The sequence below is a fragment of the Aethalodelphis obliquidens genome, unplaced genomic scaffold (assembly GCF_003676395.1).
Source record: "Aethalodelphis obliquidens isolate GAN/ISIS:26980383/991018 unplaced genomic scaffold, ASM367639v1 scaffold121, whole genome shotgun sequence".
In the NCBI taxonomy this organism is placed as follows: Eukaryota; Metazoa; Chordata; class Mammalia; order Artiodactyla; family Delphinidae; genus Aethalodelphis; species Aethalodelphis obliquidens.
The window spans coordinates 1,439,896-1,458,605 of NW_020838065.1; the positions used below are offsets into that span (position 1 = coordinate 1,439,896).

Here is an 18,710-nt window from a genome sequence, read left to right on the forward strand (position 1 = left end):
GTGAAGTTTACAAATGCCTCTTAGTACCCACCCACCCCCACCCCCCAATGGTTGAAGTTAGGTATTTTCCTTCTCCCAGTGTTAAACACTGATAAAATCTCAGTAGGTTAGGCTCTGGTAAAAGAGTTTTTCTTGAGGGCAGGCCTTGTTAAGAAGAAAAGAATGCTTTGGCATATGTCAAAATGGTTACTTTTCCACTCCCCCTGATGGGAGCCCAAGGAGATTTTCCCTGATATTCAGGGGGATTCATAGACACTTAACCTGGTTGAGCTCCTGTGGATTAAATTCACAGAAGTGAGGGCCCCCTCTGGAGTTTTTAATTTTCAGACTTATCCACACTGAGCATCTAGCAATTTGTAAATTACAGTTCAGACTTTCCTACCCTGGTACTGGTTCCTGAGGAGGTTTCTGCTTGTGGGTTTCTGCTACAGTAAGTTGTGATTATTTGTATCCACTTTTCTGTCTCTCCAATTTTGGGGTCTGTGGTTTGCCCTGTGACCTTGCTTCTTTGACAGATCTAAGAAAAGTTGCTGATATTCCAGTGTTTTTTTCTTTCTTTCTTATTCTTAGAATGGAGTGTTGATTTCTAAGCTCCCTACATGCCAGACTGGAATCACTGTGATTTTCATTTGCATTTTCCTAATTATTAGTGTGTTGAGCATCTATTCATGTGCTTGTGCACCATTTGTATATCATCTCTGAAAAAATGTCCGTTCAAGTCCTTTGCCTATTAAAAAATTGGATTATTTGGGTTTTTGTTGTTAAATTGTAGGAGTATATATATTCTATATATTTTATATAGATTTGTAAATATTTTATCCCATTCCTTAAGTTTCTTTTTCACTCTGTGGATTGTGTCTTTTGATGTACAGAAGTTTTAATTTTCATATAGTCTCATTTATCTATTTTTTCTTTTACTGTCTTGTCACATCCAAGAAATCATTGCCAAATTCAAAGTCATGAATATTTTCCCCAATGTATGCCTCTAGGAGTTTTATAGTATTAGACTGTATATTTGGGCCTTTGATTTGATCCATTTTGAGTTAATTTTTGTATATGGTGTAAGGTAAGGGTCCAACTTTATTCTTTTGCATGTGGATATCCAATTTTCCCAGCACCATTTGTTAAGGACTATCTTTCCCCCAGTGAATAGTCTTGACACCCTAGCTGAAATTCATTTAACCATATGTGCATGAGTTTATTTCTGAGCTCTCTATTCTATTCCATTGGTCTATATGTCTGTGTTTATGCCAGTACCACATTGTTTAGCTTTGTAGTAAGGTGTTTTTTGTTTTGTTTTGTTTTTTGGAGGTGGCATCAGCCTTTATTGTGGGGTCTGCACAGTAGGTGCCAGGCCCCTTCTGCTGAGGGAAGGCTGAGACTCCAGCCTGGACCGACCATCCAGTCTCCAATGAGCCCATCCTCCTGTGCACGGGGATCTGGGTCCTGTGGGGTAACTCTGCCTCCATCACCCCCTCCCACGTGCTCGGGTGCGTTGCTAGTCAGGAAGCAGGAGCCAGGGCGGGTGGCGGGTCACCTGGTGCAGCAGGCCTGGGGCTCGGGCCCTGGCCCGGCAGCTGCAGAGCCCCAGCTGGAAGCAAGGGCCGTGGCCCCGGCCATGCCACCCTCAGGCTCTGGGTCCAGGCTCTCGTAGATGGTGGGCAGCGAGGTGCGCTGGCTTAGCCTACGGCTAAGGCCAACCAGCAGGGGCTGGGGCAGGGAGGCCACATCCACGTTGTTGCCCAGGCCCACCCGGGCCAGCACCGGGAACTTGGTGGTGTCCTTGATCGCCTCAGTGAGCTCACGGGCGGTAGCCCGCGGCAGCCGGTTGCTGTTGAGCAGAAGCTGGGTGAGGCGAGGCAGCGTCCAGAGGCTGGGCAGCAGCCGGTGCAGCAGCTCATCACTCAGCCCCGTGAAGCTCAGGTCCAGCACTGCCAGCCTGGCGCCCTGGCTGCCCAGGTAGCGCATGATATGCTGCACGTCCCGCACCGACAGTTGTATCCCCGATAGGTTCACGGTCTCCCTTGCCAGCAGAGTCTTCTGGAGGTTGCTCTTGAGGCAGCTCTGGGTCTTCCTTCGGGGCAGGCTGGACCCCTGCTGCCGCTTGGAGTGAGGGGTGAGGTGGTAGATGAGCTGCCGGCAGGTCTTGTCTGAGGACTTCCAGAGCTCATAGTCCTGCGGGGGCAGCGCGACTTGGGGCACTGCAGGTCCCGGGCCAGGTTCACAAGCAGGTCGTGGGAGATGGGGTCCACCAGATTGAGGAAGGCCACATTCCTGTAGAGGATGTCTGTGAGGAGGGTCCCCTCGAGGCCCAGGTCCTGGCGCAGGAGGCGCAGCAGCTGCCGGGCGCGCGCCGGGCGCCGCTCGCGGAGCGTCGACTGGATCTCGCGGAGCCAGCGCACCCGGCGCTCATAGGGCGCCGGCCCGCACCCCGCCTCCGCCCCAGCCTCCGAGCCCGCTTCGGGCCCCGGCCGCCGGCCCAGCCGCGCCCCCAGGGCCGCCGCGCGGCGGGCGCCGAGCCGGCCTGTAATAAGTTTTGAAACCAGAAAGAGTGAGTCCTCCAACTTGTTCTTCTTTTTCAAGATTGTTTTGTCTTTTTGGAAGTTCCCTTGAACTTCCATATGAACTTTAGGATGGATTTTTCTGCCGTGCATAAAATGCCATTGGGATTTTGATGGAGATTGGGTTAAAAATGTAGATCACTGAGTATTGTGGAAATCTTAACAATACTGTTTTCTAATCTATGAACATGGGTTGTCTCTCCATTTATCTATGTTTTCTTTCATTTATTTCAGCAATGTTTTGTAGTTTTCAGTGTGGAAATCTTTTACCCCCTTGAATAAGCTAATTCCTAGGTATTTTATTCTTTTTGATGTTATTGTAAATGGAATTGTTTATTAATTTCCTTTTGCGGTTGTTCATTGTTAGTGTATAGAAATGCAACTAATTTTTTAGTGTTGATTTTATACCTTGCAATTTTGCTGATTTCATTTATTAGTTCTAAGAGGTCCCCCCCACTCCCCGCTTTGGTGTGTGTGTGGAGTTTTCTACATATAGTATAATGTCATCTGTGAATGGAGATAATTTTACTTTCTCTTTCCCAATTGGGATGCCTTTTATTTCTTTTTCTTGATTGACTGCTCTGGTTAGAACTTCCAATTATATGTTGAATAGTGGCAAAACCAGGTATCCTTGTCTTATTCCCCATCTTAGAGGAAAAGTCTCTCACCACTGAATAGGATGTTAGCTGTGGGTTTTTCATATACGACTTTTATTATGTTGAGAGAGTTTCTTTCTATTCCTAGTTTCTATAGTGTTTTTATCATGAGAGGGTGTTGAATTTTGTCAAATGCTTTTTCTGCAACAATTGAGATGATCATGTGTTTTTCCCCTTCATTTTGTTAATATGTGTTCTACATTGATTGATTTTCATATGTTGAGCTATCCTTTATTCCAGGAATAAATCCCACTTGGCCATTGTGTATAATCTTTTAATATGCAGCTGAATTCATTTTGCTAGTATAGGCATACCTCGTTTTACTGTGCTTCATTTTATTGTGCTTTGCAGATATTGTGCTTTTTACAAATAGAAGGTTTGTGGCAACCCTACATCAGGCAAGTCTGTTGGCCCCATTTTTCCAACAGCATTTGCTCACTTCATGTCTCTGTGTCACATTTTGCTCATTCTCACAATATTTCAAAAATTTCATTATTATTATATTTGTTATGGTGATCTATAGGAGTGGTTTTGTTTTGTTTTTTCTGGCTGCTCCGCGCAGCTTGTGGGATCTTAGTTCCCCAACCAGGGATTGAACCTGGGCCCCAGAAGTAAAAGTCCTGAGTCCTAACCACTGGACCGCCAGGGAATTCCTGATGATGAGTGATCTTTTTTTTTTTTTTTTTGTGGTACGCGGGCCTCTCACTGCTGTGGCCTCTCCCGTTGTGGAGCACAGGCTCCGGACGTGCAGGCTCAGCGGCCATGGCTCACGGGCCCAGCCGCTCTGCAGCATGTGGGATCCTCCCGGACCGGGGCACGAACCTGCGTCCCCTGCATCAACAGGCGGACTCTCAACCACTGCGCCACCAGGGAAGCCCCGATGAGTGATATTTGATGTTACTACTACAACCAGCTGAAGGCTTGGATGATGATTAGCATTGTTTAGCAATGACATATTTTAAAATTAAGTTGTGTACAATTTTTTTTAGACAGAATGCTATTGCATACTTAATAGACTACAGGATAGTATAAACATAACTTTTATATGTATCAAGAAACCAAAAAATTTGTGTGACTCCATTTATTGTGACATTTGCTTTATTGTGGTGGTCTGGAACCAAACTTGCTTTATCTCCAGTTCTGCCTGTATGTGTTGAGAACTTTTGCATTAATGTTCATAAGGGATATTGGTCTGTAGTTTTCTTTTCTTGTAGTATCTGTGCCTGGCTTTGATATAAAGGCAGTCTTGGCTTTATATTGTCATTCTATGCGTTAAGAAGTAATCCCTCTTCTTCACTTTTTTGGTGTTAGTTCTTCTTTAAATGTTTGATAGAATTTTTCAGTAGAAGTTTTCAGTGAAGCCATCTGGCCTATCATCTTTATTTGTCAGGAGATTTTTGATTACTGATTCAATCTCTTCATTAGTTATGAGTCTATTCAGATTTTCTATTTCTTTGTAATTCTGTCTTGGTAGATCTTTGGTTTCTAAGATTTCATCTAGGTTATCTAGTTGTTGGTACAACTATTCATAGCATTCTCATAATTCTTTTGTTGATTATCAAGAGCAATGTCCCCATTTTCATTTCATTTCTTGTTATTACTGAATAATATTTCATTATATGGCAGTATCACAGTTCATTTACCCATTTGCCTATTAAAGTACATCTTATGTTCCTCCAAATTTGGGGCTATTATGAATAAAGCTGCTATAAACATCTATGTGTAAATTTCTGCGTGGACATAAGTTTTCAACTTATTTCAGTAAACAACAAGGAGCGTCATTGCTGAATGAAATGGTAAGAATACATTTAGTGTTTGTAAGATACTGCAAACTGTCTTCCAGTTAAATCACTTTTTAGGTAGATATAAAAACCATGGTTTTCCACCCTTTTTGGGTACTGTGACATTTGTTTATTAACTTTATTATATATATAATGTTCAATAGAAGAAAGTTTTCACTTTCTGCATTTCTTTTCTAACTACCATAATTATTCATCATGATTGTTCTTGAAAATATTTTTCTTATGGAGGAGAGGGGTGTTAAAATATTATCTATTCCAGGTGTGAAATATGCTAGGTTCCTCACTGAAGGAATGAGATCTCCTTCAACTGCCTTCAAATATGTGTTCAAAAGTCATTTCCTCGTTCTGAGGCGCACCCTATTTAGAAATTGCTTTCTCACAAATTTAGATAATATTCATGGTTTATATAAAAGTCAAGAATGTTAATAAAATATTCCAGGAAACATTTTAAAGAATCCAAGACTTAATTTTTTTAAAATTGCTTTCTCATACCCCTGCCAACCCTCTAGCACTCTTGTTGCCCTTACTCTGGTCTACTTTTTATTTTTCAATCTTTCTTATCGCTTCCAAGCTCTCATATAATGTATTTATTTTTTATGCTCATTGTCTATTTGTACTACTGGAAGGTAAACCCATGAGGACAGGGATTTTTGTTTGGTTCCATGATCCTTCCCAAGTGCCCAGAAGTGTCTGGCACATGATATATGCCCCATAAATATTTGTTAAAAGAATGACTTCATGAATCTCCCTGGGTGGATTGCACAGTGGTTGCAACCTAAGGATATGGCCTGACAGACCTTTCAGAGTGAAGTGTCAAACAGCTCCATTATTCCATTATTGGTTGGTCCTCCACACTCTTTCCCTGATCTTTGAGGAGTCAGATTCTGTTTGGCGAACTGTCTTCTTGGAATGTGCTGGAGGTGGCTTTACCTATCAGATCTCTTTTGTGGATCACCTTGATTTTTCCTATCCCACTGTCAGCCTGCACATCGTACACATGTAGGATTCTCAGTTTCCGATAGAATGGGACAGGCTGTCTACCAGTCAGCCATTTGGAGCTTACTGGAATAGCAGGAGGCCACAGCTATGCAGGGCTCACGGAAGGAATTCCTCCTTCAGGACTTGTCAGACCACAAGGGACCTTTTGGATCTCAAGACATCAACTCCTTTTGGAGCTTGGCATTAGGTCCTCCATCTCAGGAAGGAGACTCAAAACAAGGCCTGGCCCAAAGCCAGTCCCCTCTCCCATACTTCAGTTCTGCTCCCAGGATGGGGAACAATATCATTCTTCCTTCCTCCTACAGCATTTACATCAAAGTGTTCACCTTCCTGGGACCCTTGCTTGCCTTCACATCAACTTGGCCCCTAGCAAGGGAGGACACCCAATTAAGCAAATGAAAGTTCCCTTCTTCAGATTGATCCCACTTGTTTTCAGAGTGAACTGTGTGTCATGCTATGTTAAGACAGCTCATGTGTCCAATTGCTGATGTCCACTTAGTGACACTGCTATGCCTAAGATGTTACAACTTCAGTCCAAGTAAAATGGATCAGCTCTACAGCACAGGGATTGGTGGCTGCAAATTTTTTCTGGCACCTTTTGCATAGTAGTGTGGGTTTCTTCCATGGACTTGGGCTGGCTTGATCTCAGGATGGGTTTTCAGGGTACACTTGATATTGTGAAATAAAATTCATATTTTATGGCAAGACAAGAAAAATTTAAATATAAAAATTTTATCTGCCCTTTGGCCTACTCTGTGCATTGTGTATCTGCATTATACATCAACCAAAGCTTCCCCATTGGCAGAAATACCTGCTCAACAATGAAGAACAATATTCTCCTAGCATCAACAAGACAACTCCTTAAAGATGACATTCCTTCCTGATCTTGTAAGGGGCCACGATGATGCTTTGATCTGGACTGTGTAAACTGTCATTTAATGTACAACCCTCTGTCTCAAAAAACTTATATAATTCTGCCTTGACTTCTAACAGGAGGAACAGTTCTCAGAGCTTTCTGAGATGTTTTTCCTGGATTATAATCGTCAATTTAGCTTGAATTAAATTTTCCATTTTTTTCTTAGATTGACTGATTAATTTTTTTGTTGACAATATGACCTGATGAGGTTAAAACCCCAGGTGTGGTACTGTTCCTCCTTTCTGCCTTCATATGTATTGCTTTCTAAGATGGGACTGTGTGTGTGTGTCTCTGTGTGTGTGTGTGTGTGTGTGTGTGTGTGTGTGGTGTTTGTTCCCCTACCAGTGAAGAAAACCTTATTTTCTTTAGTAATGTACCTCATAAGGAAGCTCGCCTTGCCAAGGAAGCGTTCATTTTCTTGCAGATGACAAAACTGTCTCCCTGGAGGAAAGAATATTCTTCCTGGCAACATAATATTGCCCTTTAGGAAGCCATAGCCCTAGAACCATCACATAAGGAGTGTTTGACACTTCCTGGGCCTGGCTCATCTATAGAACTGGCTTCACCAGGGATCTTAGGTCTCCCATGAAGTTACTTCTAGCTCCCACTTGATTTTCTTTGATTTAAAAAGATCATTCAGATGATAGAGTGTCTGTGTGTTTCCAGTTTGTCCCATTGCAAAAGAATGCCATTTATTCATTCAGTAGGCCTTTGTTAGCACTCCCTCCATGTCACAGCTCAGCTTGGTGATGGGTAAACATTTAGAAGAAAAAGATACTGTTCTTGGCTGAGGAGCTCCTGATCTAGAAAAGGGAGCACAGAGTGACAAGCCATTGAGTGCAATGTGATAGGGGCTCACATTAGGGACGCACGGTGGTGTGGGAGCCCAGAGGCTCTGGGAAGGTTTTATAAGGGAGAGAACTTTGAGGTGAGCCTTCAAGGGTGTGTAGGATTTTGTTATGCTGGGGGCGGGGGGGCGCGTGGCGGGATAACTCTGCAGTCAGAGGGAATCACCAGTGAAAAGTTCAAAGTGTGAAAGGGTATTTGATGTTCCTTGAATAATACAGTGAGAAACCCCATGAGATTTGAGTGTGGAGATGAGAGTGGCTTTGAATGAGAGGTGTGTACTTTCTTCTATTGTTTATGGTGAGCAGCTGAGGGCTGTGAGTCTAGCTGGCAGGTAGAATGAGAGTACGGGCCCAATCTGTATTGGGAGGTGTTGTGGTAGAATTGATCCTGGCCCAGTTTCTTGCTGCCATTTCACCAGGGAATACAAACTCAACATCCAGGGGCTTGGGCTCTTATTCTTTTTGAGCTCCAATCTCCCCATCAACTGCGACAGGCACTTATATTTGAAAGTTAACAGTGATGTCTGTTTGCTTACTTGCATAGCATTTTGCAAAGAAACAGCAACTACCATCTGCCAGGTGACCTTTGTTTTTTAAAGAAGATGTTGGGAGTAGGAGTTTAGTAATTTATTTATTTATTTTTGCTGTGTTGGGTCTTTTTTTCTGTGCGAGGGCTTTCTCTAGTTGTGGCAAGCGGGGGCCAGTCTTCATTGTGTTGCGTGGGCCTCTCACAATCGTGGCCTCTCGTTGCGGAGCACAGGCTCCAGATGTGCAGGCTCAGTAGTTGTGGCTCACAGGCCTAGTTGCTCCGCAGCATGTGGGATCCTCCCAGACCAGGGCTCGAACCCATGTCCCCTGCATTAGCAGGCAGATTCTCAACCACTGCGCCACCAGGGAAACGCAGGTGACTTTTTTTTTCAGTTAGAATTTTGGGGCAAAAAAATATGCATGGAATATCTGCATACGTGTATGTAAAAAATCAAACAATCTTTATTCTGAAATATAGCATACATAGAGAAAATGTATATTTACAGTTGAAAGAGGAAATAATAAAGTGAATAGCTGCATACTCATCTCTCAGGTTGGGAAACAGACTGTTACCAGAACCATAACTAATCTATTTGTCCCTCCCCCACAAACCACTCAATGTCCCTAACCTCCCCCAGATAACCACTAGCCTCACTTATGTTTGTCTTCTTTGCTTTTCTTTGTGGTTTTACTTCTATGTATGTACTCCTAAAGAATGCACTGTATAGCTTTGAAAACCCGAGTAGTAAACCCATCTGTGTAAGGAAAGGGCAGTATGGCCACTGTTAAATGAAGCTCCAGAGGTTACACTGAACAGAGGTTCTGAGGCATACCTCAGAACTTCCCTCTCAGGGAAGGTGGTGGGCAAGATCGTGAGTGAGTCTTGGAGGGTCTCATCACAGTTGGGAAATCCCACAGGGTTCCGGAGTTTCCAGGTGCTGCACATCTGGCAGCATTATGATAGGAGGAAGGGGCTATTTCTATGTGGTGGGCTGAGCGTTCTCAGCTGATGCAGGCAGCAGGGCATGGAACAGAGCAGGAACTTTTCCTGTATAACCAAGTACAGATGAAAATCAGGACCAGGCTCAGTAGGCCGTGTGTATTCCGGTTATAAAGACGGTGCAATGAAAGTCAGCACCAAGAGATTCTCCTTCAACGTTCTCCTGGGGATTTTCATCACTTCTTTCCATGTTGGGTCTTCTGGTTCTTCTAACCCATCTCTTCCCCTTTCTTGTTTATCTCTTTTGTTTTTGTGGAGAACATCACAGTAACATTTCAAGAAAAGATGCTTGGGAGGTCAATTTTTAGACTTTGAATGCCTGAAAATATCCTTATTCAACCTTCCCCCTTGACTGCTGGTTTGTCTTGGATATGAAATTCTAGGATGGAAATAATTTTCTTTCAATATTTTGAAATGATTACTCCTTTGTCTTCTTCCCTCCAGAGTTGTTGTTGATAAATCTAAAGCCATTGTGATTCTTGATGTTTTTGTGTATGACTTGGTTTTTTCCTCTTTTCAAGTTTTTGGAATCTTCTATTTGTCCCCAGTGTTCTGGAATTTCACAGTAACTTTCCTTGGTGTGGGTCTGTAGGTTTTTGAAGCTTTCTTCCAACCTTCAAGTCAAGATCTTCAGTTCTGGCAACATTTCTAAAATTATTATTATTTTTTGTGGTTGTTGATTATCTTCTCCCCTCCATTTTCTCATTTAGGTGGTTGAGCTCCTGGAGAGTTTCTCTCATTTTTCTCATCTTTTCCAGCCCTTTTTTTTTTTGCCCTCCTTATTGAGAGAGTTTCTCAAATTATCTTCCAACTTTTACATTGCATATTTTCCATTTATGCTTTCAGATTTTGAATTTCCGAGACCTTTTTTTCTTTTTCTGAATCTTCATTCCTTCCTTCCTTTCCCCCTCCATCCCTCTCTCCCTCTTTTCCTTCTATCCTCCTTTCTTTTTTTAAAAATAGCATTGTTGGTCTTCCCTGGTGCCGCAGTGGTTGAGAGTCTGCCGGCCGATGCATGGGACACGGGTTCGTACCCTGGTCCGGGAAGATCCCACATGCCGCGGAGCGCCTGGGCCCGTGAGCCATGGCCGCTGAGCCTGCGCGTCCGAAGCCTGTGCTCCGCAACGGGAGAGGTCACAACAGTGAGAGGCCCGCGTACCGCCAAAAACAAGAAAAAAAAATAGCATTGTTATTGTTTTAAGGATATTTATTTTTTTTAAGCATGACATTTAAAAATTTTTATTTAGTTAGTTATTTTTGGCTGTATTGGGTCTTCGTTGCTGTGCATGGGCTTTCTCTAGTTGCGGTGAGCCGGGGCCACTCTTCGTTGCAGTGCGAGGGCTTCTCATTGCGGTGGCTTCTCTTGTTGCGGAGCACGGGCTCTAGACGTGCGGGTTTCAACAGTTGTGGCTTGCGGGCTCTAGAGTGCAGGCTCAGTAATTGTGGCGCACGGGCTCAGGTGCCCCCTGGCATGTGGGATCCTCCCAGACGAGGGCTTGAACCCATGTCCCCTGCATTGGTAGGGGGATTCTTAACCACTGCGCCACCAGGGAAGTCCCAAGAATATTTAATTTTTTAAAGATTTCAATGATAGTTTTTTAAAATCTTAATTAAAAATTTACATACAGTAGTATTCACTATTTTTGGTGTATAATTTGAAGAGTTTTAACCCATGTATAAAATATTCTCCCTGCATAGTGTCTATTTCCTCCAGGTTGCTTCTTTTCTCTTTTGTTTAAATGTGTTCGACATTTTTCTCAGATATCTAGCAATTCCTGGCTCCCTGCTCATGATTAAGAATGGGGCCTAAGATACTAATTGGGGACTTTTTGAAAACATGGTGGGCCTTGTCAACTGGGAGCTTCACAGTGGGTAATGATGTGGGCCAATTGTTTGGGGTCAGATTCCCCAGTGAGGAGCCCTCCAGACTCTTGCATTCAGCATTTAGTATGTTTTTGGTATTTCCACCCTGTCTTATTCCTTTAAATATATTTTTATTACTTATTAGCTAATGACAGTATCTAGTTACTATTCTGCTGGGAAAGATGAGAAAATCAACATATTTATACTATCTTCCACCATTTCTGCCTCTCCTTTACTGACTTTACTGAAGATGGTTTCTTTGATTATTTCAAAGTCTATTTCCTGGAACCAAAGTCACTGCAGTCATTTTTGGCTCAGTTGTACATGTGAATGTATTCAGTGCTCACTACTGACTTTGTTGCTGTTGTTGCTAGTTTTTCTGTTCATTTTGGCTGAAAATTGTCTTCTAGGACAGTGATTTTCCAACTTTTATGTTCTTAAGGTTCACCTGGAGATCTTAAGACTCTGGTTCAGTAGGTCTGGGACGGGGTCTGAAAGTCTTGAGTGTCTGACTGACATCTCCCAGGTGAGGCTGATGCTGCAGATCACACTGCAAGTGGCAAGATTCTAACAGGCTCTTCATGAGTTCTGAAACTTTGAAAACATCTCTCTGATGCCTTGATACTTGTGTGAAATTTGGGCATGACATTTTTGGTCACATTTTTTTCCTCAATGACTTTGCAGACATTGCTGCACTATCTGATGATGGTGAAAGTTTTTTGGAGATTCTGAAGGTAGCTTGATCTACCCCTTGCAGGTGGCTTGATTTTTGTGTGCTTGTTTCTTTTTGGCCTGGAAGCCACAAGATTTTTGCTTTGCTTTATCTTTGAAATTCAGTGTCTTTGCAGGTGATGTCTCAGTGCTGACTGATGGGTGAGCATCTTTTCTGGGATGTGGTGTGATGCTCTTTTAAATCTGTGGACTCAAAGTTTCTTCTGTTTTGCAAGAGTTACCTGAATCTTTTTGTTTTATTTTCATCTAAATCATTTTTTAAAAAATTGAGATATAGGACTTCCCTGGTGGCACAGTGGTTAAGAACCTGCCTGCCAGTGCAGGGGACACGAGTTCGAGCCCTGATCCGGGAAGATCCCACATGCCATGGAGCAACTAAGCCCGTGTACCACAACTACTGAGCCTGTGCTCTAGATTCCACAAGCCACAACTACTGAACCCACATACCACAACTACTGAAGCCTGTGCACCTGGAGCCCGTGCTCCGCAATAACAGAAGCCACCGCAATGAGAAACCCACACACCTCAACAAAGAGTAACCCCCGCTCATGGCAACTAGAGAAAGCCCATGGACAGCAACGAAGACCCAACGCAACCAAAAAATAAATAAACTTAAATTTAAAAAAATTGAGATATAATTCGCACACTATTTTAGTATATTTATCCTTTTAAAGTATACAATTCAATGGTTTTAAAGTATAGTCACAAAATTGTAAAATCATCACTACTACCTAATTCCACAACATTTTCAACACCCCAGAAAAAACCCCATTCTCCTTATTGGTCACTCCCCATTCCCTCCACCCCCACCACTGGCAAGCACTAATCTACTTCTGTCTCTGTGGATTTGCCTATTCTGCACATTTCACATAATTGGGATCATATAAGATGTGACCTTTCATGTCTGGCTTCTATGGTCTGCATAATGTCTTCAAGGTTCATCCATGTTGTAGCATATATCAGAATTTCATTCCTTTTTATGGCTGAACAGTGTTCTGTTGTATGGATAGATCACATTTTGTTTACCTGTTTATCAGCTGATGGACAAGGGTTCCTGCCACTATCTGAATCATTTTTGAATATTTCTTTTTTTCTCTTGCTTATCTTCTTCAGAGATTCCAACTATTTGTCTAGTGGGATCTCTTTTGTTCTATGTCTGCCATTTTTCTCTAATCTTTTTTTCTGATTTGCTCGTTTTCAATTCATCTTTCTTAATATTTTCTATCCTTTTCTCTCTGTCCCTGATTGTTATCCATAATACCTCATCCCCTCTTCATGGCTTCATATGTGGCCTTTATTTCAGGGATAGTCAAATTCTCCTCTCCCTCTTTTTCCTGAGCTCTGGCAGAAAAAAAATGTTTTCATTTCTTTCTGCTGTCCTATCATTGCTTCACCAAGCACCTGCGATTCAGCTTTGAGACCTTGCATGATGGAGGTGATAGTTTTAGTATACTCTATGAGTTCTTGGGGGCGTATCTTTGCTTATGATGCTCATCTTTTCTACGACAAAATCTTTTGGAGAGATGTTCTTCACTTGTTGATTTTTCCTCTTTCTTTTTTTCCTGCAGTATAGATTCTTTGCCTATTAATTTTGTGGTTGAATTCTTCTTGGATGAGCTGTTTTCACAAGGATGGTGTGGGGAGGAGCCAGGGTATTTGCATTATTTCATGGAGACGCCTCATAAGACAGGTGTGTGTGATTGAGGCTGCTGATCTCTCCTCTGCTGAGCTAACCAAGAGCGGCAGCTGCTTCCCCTGGAGCCCCTCTCTACTCCCCATGTTAGCCAGGCAGCAGTTTGCCAGGTCCTGCATGTAACCGCTTATCTCTCTGAGCACCTTATCTCCTTCCACTCTACTGTATCAAATGTTCTTGTTTTGTCCCAACCCCCACCCCGGGTTGGCCACCCACTTGCATGGGTCTGTCCTGCACTGGTCCTGCCTTGAAGGTCTCTGTGGATGGCCCAGTGTTTCCTGCCCCTGGCAGTTTTTCTCATTTTATTTCAGAGTTTGGAGTTAGAGGTTTTCCCTCATTTAATCAAAGACAGAGAGTTGCTGTTTCACATTTTCTTTTCTTTTCTTTTTCTTTTTTAATGGATATGGGTGCCTTAAAAAATCTTTTTTAATTTAATTTTTAAAATTTTTACTATTTTCATTTTTGGCTGTATTGGGTCTTCGTTGCTGTGCGCAGGCTTTCTCTAGTTGTGGTGAGAAGGGGCTACTCTTCCTTGCAGTGTGTGGGCTTCATTATTGCGGTGGCTTCTCTTGTTGTGGAGCATGGGCTCTAGGAGTGAGGGCTTTAGAAATTGCAGCAGGCGGGCTCAGTAGTTGTGGCGTGTGGGCTCAGTAGTTGTGGCTTGCAGGTTCTAGAGTGCAGGCTCAGCAGTTGTGGCGCACAGGCTGAGTGGCTCCGAAGCATGTGGGATCTTCCCGGACCAGGGATCGAACCCGTGTCTTCTGCATTGGCAGGTGGATTCTTGACCACTGCACCACCAGGGAAGCACGTGTTTCTCATTTTCTTTGCTGCTTTTGATGGGTTTGGGAGAAGAGGCAGACAGGAAGTCATTAGGAATCCTTTCTCACATGTAATTCCAATAAAAAGAATGAGGAAAAGCAAATTAAATACATGTAAATTTCTGAATTCCGTTAAAAATCTTTACAGGGATATCCCCCACCCACACACTCCAGTTTATGATAGTAAAAATAAACGAAATGCCCCAATGTCTCTAAAACCAAATTTCAACTGTATTATATAGTTCATGTTTTAAGTCAAACTATGCCAAACATTGCTTCTGAATTTGGAGAAAATTCAGCCATCTCCATAACATGGTAGAAAACAGTTATCTTACAGAAAGGCAGAAATACTACTTGATATAAAGGAGCAATGGGTGTAAAACACTTGGCAAAGTGTTGCTCCCATTTGAAATCAACATTGGGTTTTTCTCTTTGCCTCATCTCCTTCCCAGTCACAATGGGGACCTGGCCAGGCTGGACCAGGTCCTGGGCAGATACTGTTTTGGAGGGAAATGGAGCTCTCCATCAGGATTGGGCCCTTAGGACAGTCACTGGGACAGCCATCTCCCACCTGGTGCTGTTTTTGGCACCAGCAGGTCTGTGTCTAATTGCCTGTGGCTTGGGCCTCTCTCTCTGGAGCACTGTGACCTGGAGGGGCCCAGAGCTCTTTGCAGGGCTGATAAGAGACTGGTAATACCTGAAGTCACAATCTCAGGGCTCTCAGCCTTGTGTTTTCCAGCTCAGCCTCTAAAGCCAGTTCTCCAGGCCATCTGGACTCTGTCACCACTTTGCTTGGTGTTCTCCACCTATGCCCACCCCCTGAAACGGCTACTGGAGTCCTCACGGCAGCTTTTTCACAGTCTTCCCCCCAGCTTAACTGAAATCTGGCTTCCCTCCCCCGTTGACCCTCATCCTCCCTTGCCCTGAGCCTCTTGGTGCAGAGCTTGCATTGGAGGGTCCAAATGCTGCTGCCCCTCCCTGCAATTCTGCTCTGCTGTCCTTCTGAAATCCTGTTTGGGCTCATCACCCTCCTCCGCACCACTCACCACCACTTTGGGAGTTCTGGGGCTGTGGCTCTTAGCTTCTGCTCTATGCCTGGGAGATTTCCAGGGCCCACCCTGCTGTGAAGGGTTACCTCTGTGGCTCCCCTGGCTGCCCACAGCACACCGGTCACCCCCAATATGGCCCTGACTCCTGGGCATAGTTCTCTTTATGTGATTGTCTCTACAAGCCCCCTGGAAGCTCCTCTCCCAAGATAGAGTCTTAGTCATCTGTATCCCATTGTCAAAGTTAGGGGCAGCCTATTGACCAGCACAATCTGTTTTAAGAATAAACAAGACTGGAAGTTAGGAATGTAGAGAAAGAAGCACAGGCTCTGCTTCCCTCTGCTGTGGCTCAGCGTGCCCCTTCCCCAGGCTGGAAGCTTTTCTCCATCTGGCAGCCTCAGGGGACACTTCCTTGCTCCTCCTTCCTCCCTCCATAGCCCTTAACTTCCAGGACAAGTCCTGGGGCCCTGCTTCCAGTTTTCCTTTCTGCTTAGGGAAGGAGACTGGAGGCCTGCGCGGCCTGTGGCCGGTAGTGGGCAGGCACCCTCCCAGCTGGCAGGGGATTGCTGCCTCCCCTCCGTGCCTGGCGCCGGTTTTGGAGGCTCAGGTGAGATTAAGTAAGGGTGCATTGGTGCTGAGCCCTGAGCCCTGCTCCGCAGCCTCCAGTGAAGGATTTGACTACTGACTCAAGTAGGGTACCTGCCATGCGGAGGAAGCCTCACGCGGACAGGAAGGGATGAGGCTCCTGAGGTGGTGAGGTGTCTTGCCTCTCCTTTGGTGAGAGGCTCTTGGGGGCCAATGAGGAGGGAGGCCAAGCAGGGGCATGGGAAGAGCTCGAGAGGGAGAGTTGGGAGCCCAGGTTGGGATCCCCTCTAGGCAGGTATTCATTGTTGCCTGCTGTCAGCTCTTCCAGTCCCAAGGTCACAGGTAGAGGGAGCAGATTGTCTGGGAACTTTCCTGGGACTAGAAAAGAGTGGGTGGTTAGTCAAAGAGTTGTGTTTCACCAGGTCTGATTCTTCCACCCATTTATCCCTGCAAATATACAGAAGTAAAGAAATACAACAATGGACTCACATGTACCCATTCTCTAGATTGAATAATTACCAAGATTGTGCTGTATTTACTTTGTTACTTTTTCTTTGCTGAAGTATTTTAAGGCAAAGCTCAGACATTTTGCCATGTCACTTCTAAATACTTTGTTATGCATCTTTCAAAAATATGACAGCTACTTTCATACCGTAATGCCATTATCATACTTAACAAAATTAACAATGGTTCCTTGGTATAAACTAATATCAGTTCATAGTTGAATTTCTTTGGTGTAGTTTTACTACTGTTTGTCATGTAAGACCCAACATTTGGTTGTGATAGCTCTTAAGTCTGTTTTGATGGACAGCATTCTCCCTTTTATTCTGGGTCAATGACATGTTGCTGACACTGGTCATCCTGTATAATGGCTCTCAGACTCTCAATCTGTTTATCTGTATAGTAGATAGTGTTGCTGCCCTGCCAGATTCCCTTTACTGGCACACCCAACATTTTTTAAAAATTAATTAATTAATTAATTAATTTTTATTTATTTTTGGCTGCGTCGGGTCTTAGCTGGGGCATGCGGGATCTTCGTTGAGGCATGTGGGATCTTCTGTTGCAGCATACGGGCTCTTTGTTGTGGTGTGTGGGCGTCTCTCTAGTTGTGGCCTGCGGGTTTTCTCTCTCTAGTTGTGGCACACAGGTTCCAGAGCGCATGGGCTCTGTACTTTGCGGAACGTGGGCTCTAGGCTCTAGTTGAGGCGCACGAGCTCAGTAGTTGTGGCCCACAGGTTTAGTTGCCCCACAGCATGTGGGATCTTAATACCCTGAACAGAGATCAAACCCATGTCTCCTGCACTGTAAGGTGGATTCTTTACCACTGGACCACCAGAGAAGTCCCTGGCACACCCAACTTTTGTCTGCAGTGAATGTTGGCTGTAAGGGCTCACAGCTGCCCTCTACTCAGGGCAATTGCTTGTAGAAAGTTGCTCTTAGCCTACCCGAGCTCACCCTCTTCATGGCCCGCAGCCAGTGATTGACAGGGGTACTAAAGCCTAGCTTCCTTGAGCTGAGGAGGGACAATACTGTAGTGGTGCCCATGCTCCAGAGCTTTCCAGGGGACTAGGCAGAGCCTAGACTTCAACTGAAAGCACTCATTGCCTCAGCTTCTTCCCCTGTCCTACTCTGCCTCCCTCAGTTCCTTGCAGGTTTCTTTTGAGAGCACTTGCATGAGAATCCTAGGATCAAACTGTGCTTCTAGGAGACCTAAGTCTATTTTCTTCCTCAGAGTGTCACTTAACTTTTACTTTGATTTCTTGAATACCTACAAATGGAAATGAACTCTGGAGGCCTAGTCAGAAGCAGGTTCAACTCTTTATAGCAAGATTACTTCATCATATTGTAAGCCATCTGGAGGCATGGGGGATCAATGAATTCAGTCTGATCTCTCTGTTGTGAAGTTCTCTATCAACCTCTCATCTAGACACTCCACCCATTGATTATTCCCTGACTCAGTTACTGCACTAAGGGTGGGAAGGAGGATATTTTTCTAATTCTTTTTCTAACATCATTTCTTCCACATTTATCACCTGGAATATTTCCATAGGGAAGAATTTTCCCCGATCAATGAAAGCGATTTGGTTGTCCTGCAATGCAATTTATTCAGGAAAGGTTAGTTTCTTTCCTGTTAATTGACAATGCTCAGTAAAGAGGTGATGCCCTTCACTTCCTGGTTCTGTTACCATTATTACTCATGTCATCGTTTATTTCAGTATCAAAATATATGTGTATAAAAATTGAGATAAAACTCATATAACATAAAATTCACCATTTTAACCTTTTAAAAGTGTACAATTCAGTGGTTTTTAGTATAATCACAATATTGTGCAACCATCATCACTATCTAATTCCAGAACATTTTATCACCCAAAAGGCAACCCCACCCATTAAGCAGTCACTCCTCATTACTCCCCAGCCCCAGCCCCTGGAAACCATTAATCTACTTCCTGTCTCTATGGCTTTGCCTATTCTAAACATTTCATATAAATGGAATCATACAATATGTGGCTTTTTGTGTCGGGCTTCTGTCCCTTGGCTAAATGTTTTCAAGTTTCATCCGTGTTGTAACATGTATCGGTACTTCATTATTATTCATTCACTATTGACTGATATTCCACATTTTGTTTATCCATTAATTGGTTGATGGATATTTGGGTTGT

The 18,710-nt window shown here is 43.7% G+C and overlaps 1 non-coding gene and 1 pseudogene across 1 annotated transcript; both read right to left on the bottom strand.

The window, feature by feature from the left end:
- Positions 1–1,476: 1,476 nt before the first annotated feature.
- Positions 1,477–17,592, bottom strand: LOC113615623 (leucine-rich repeat-containing protein 75B pseudogene; annotated as a pseudogene).
- On the bottom strand, positions 3,795–3,866 carry TRNAK-UUU (transfer RNA lysine (anticodon UUU)). Its single transcript has one exon. It is a non-coding gene; the product is annotated as a tRNA-Lys (tRNA).
- Positions 17,593–18,710: the final 1,118 nt, after the last annotated feature.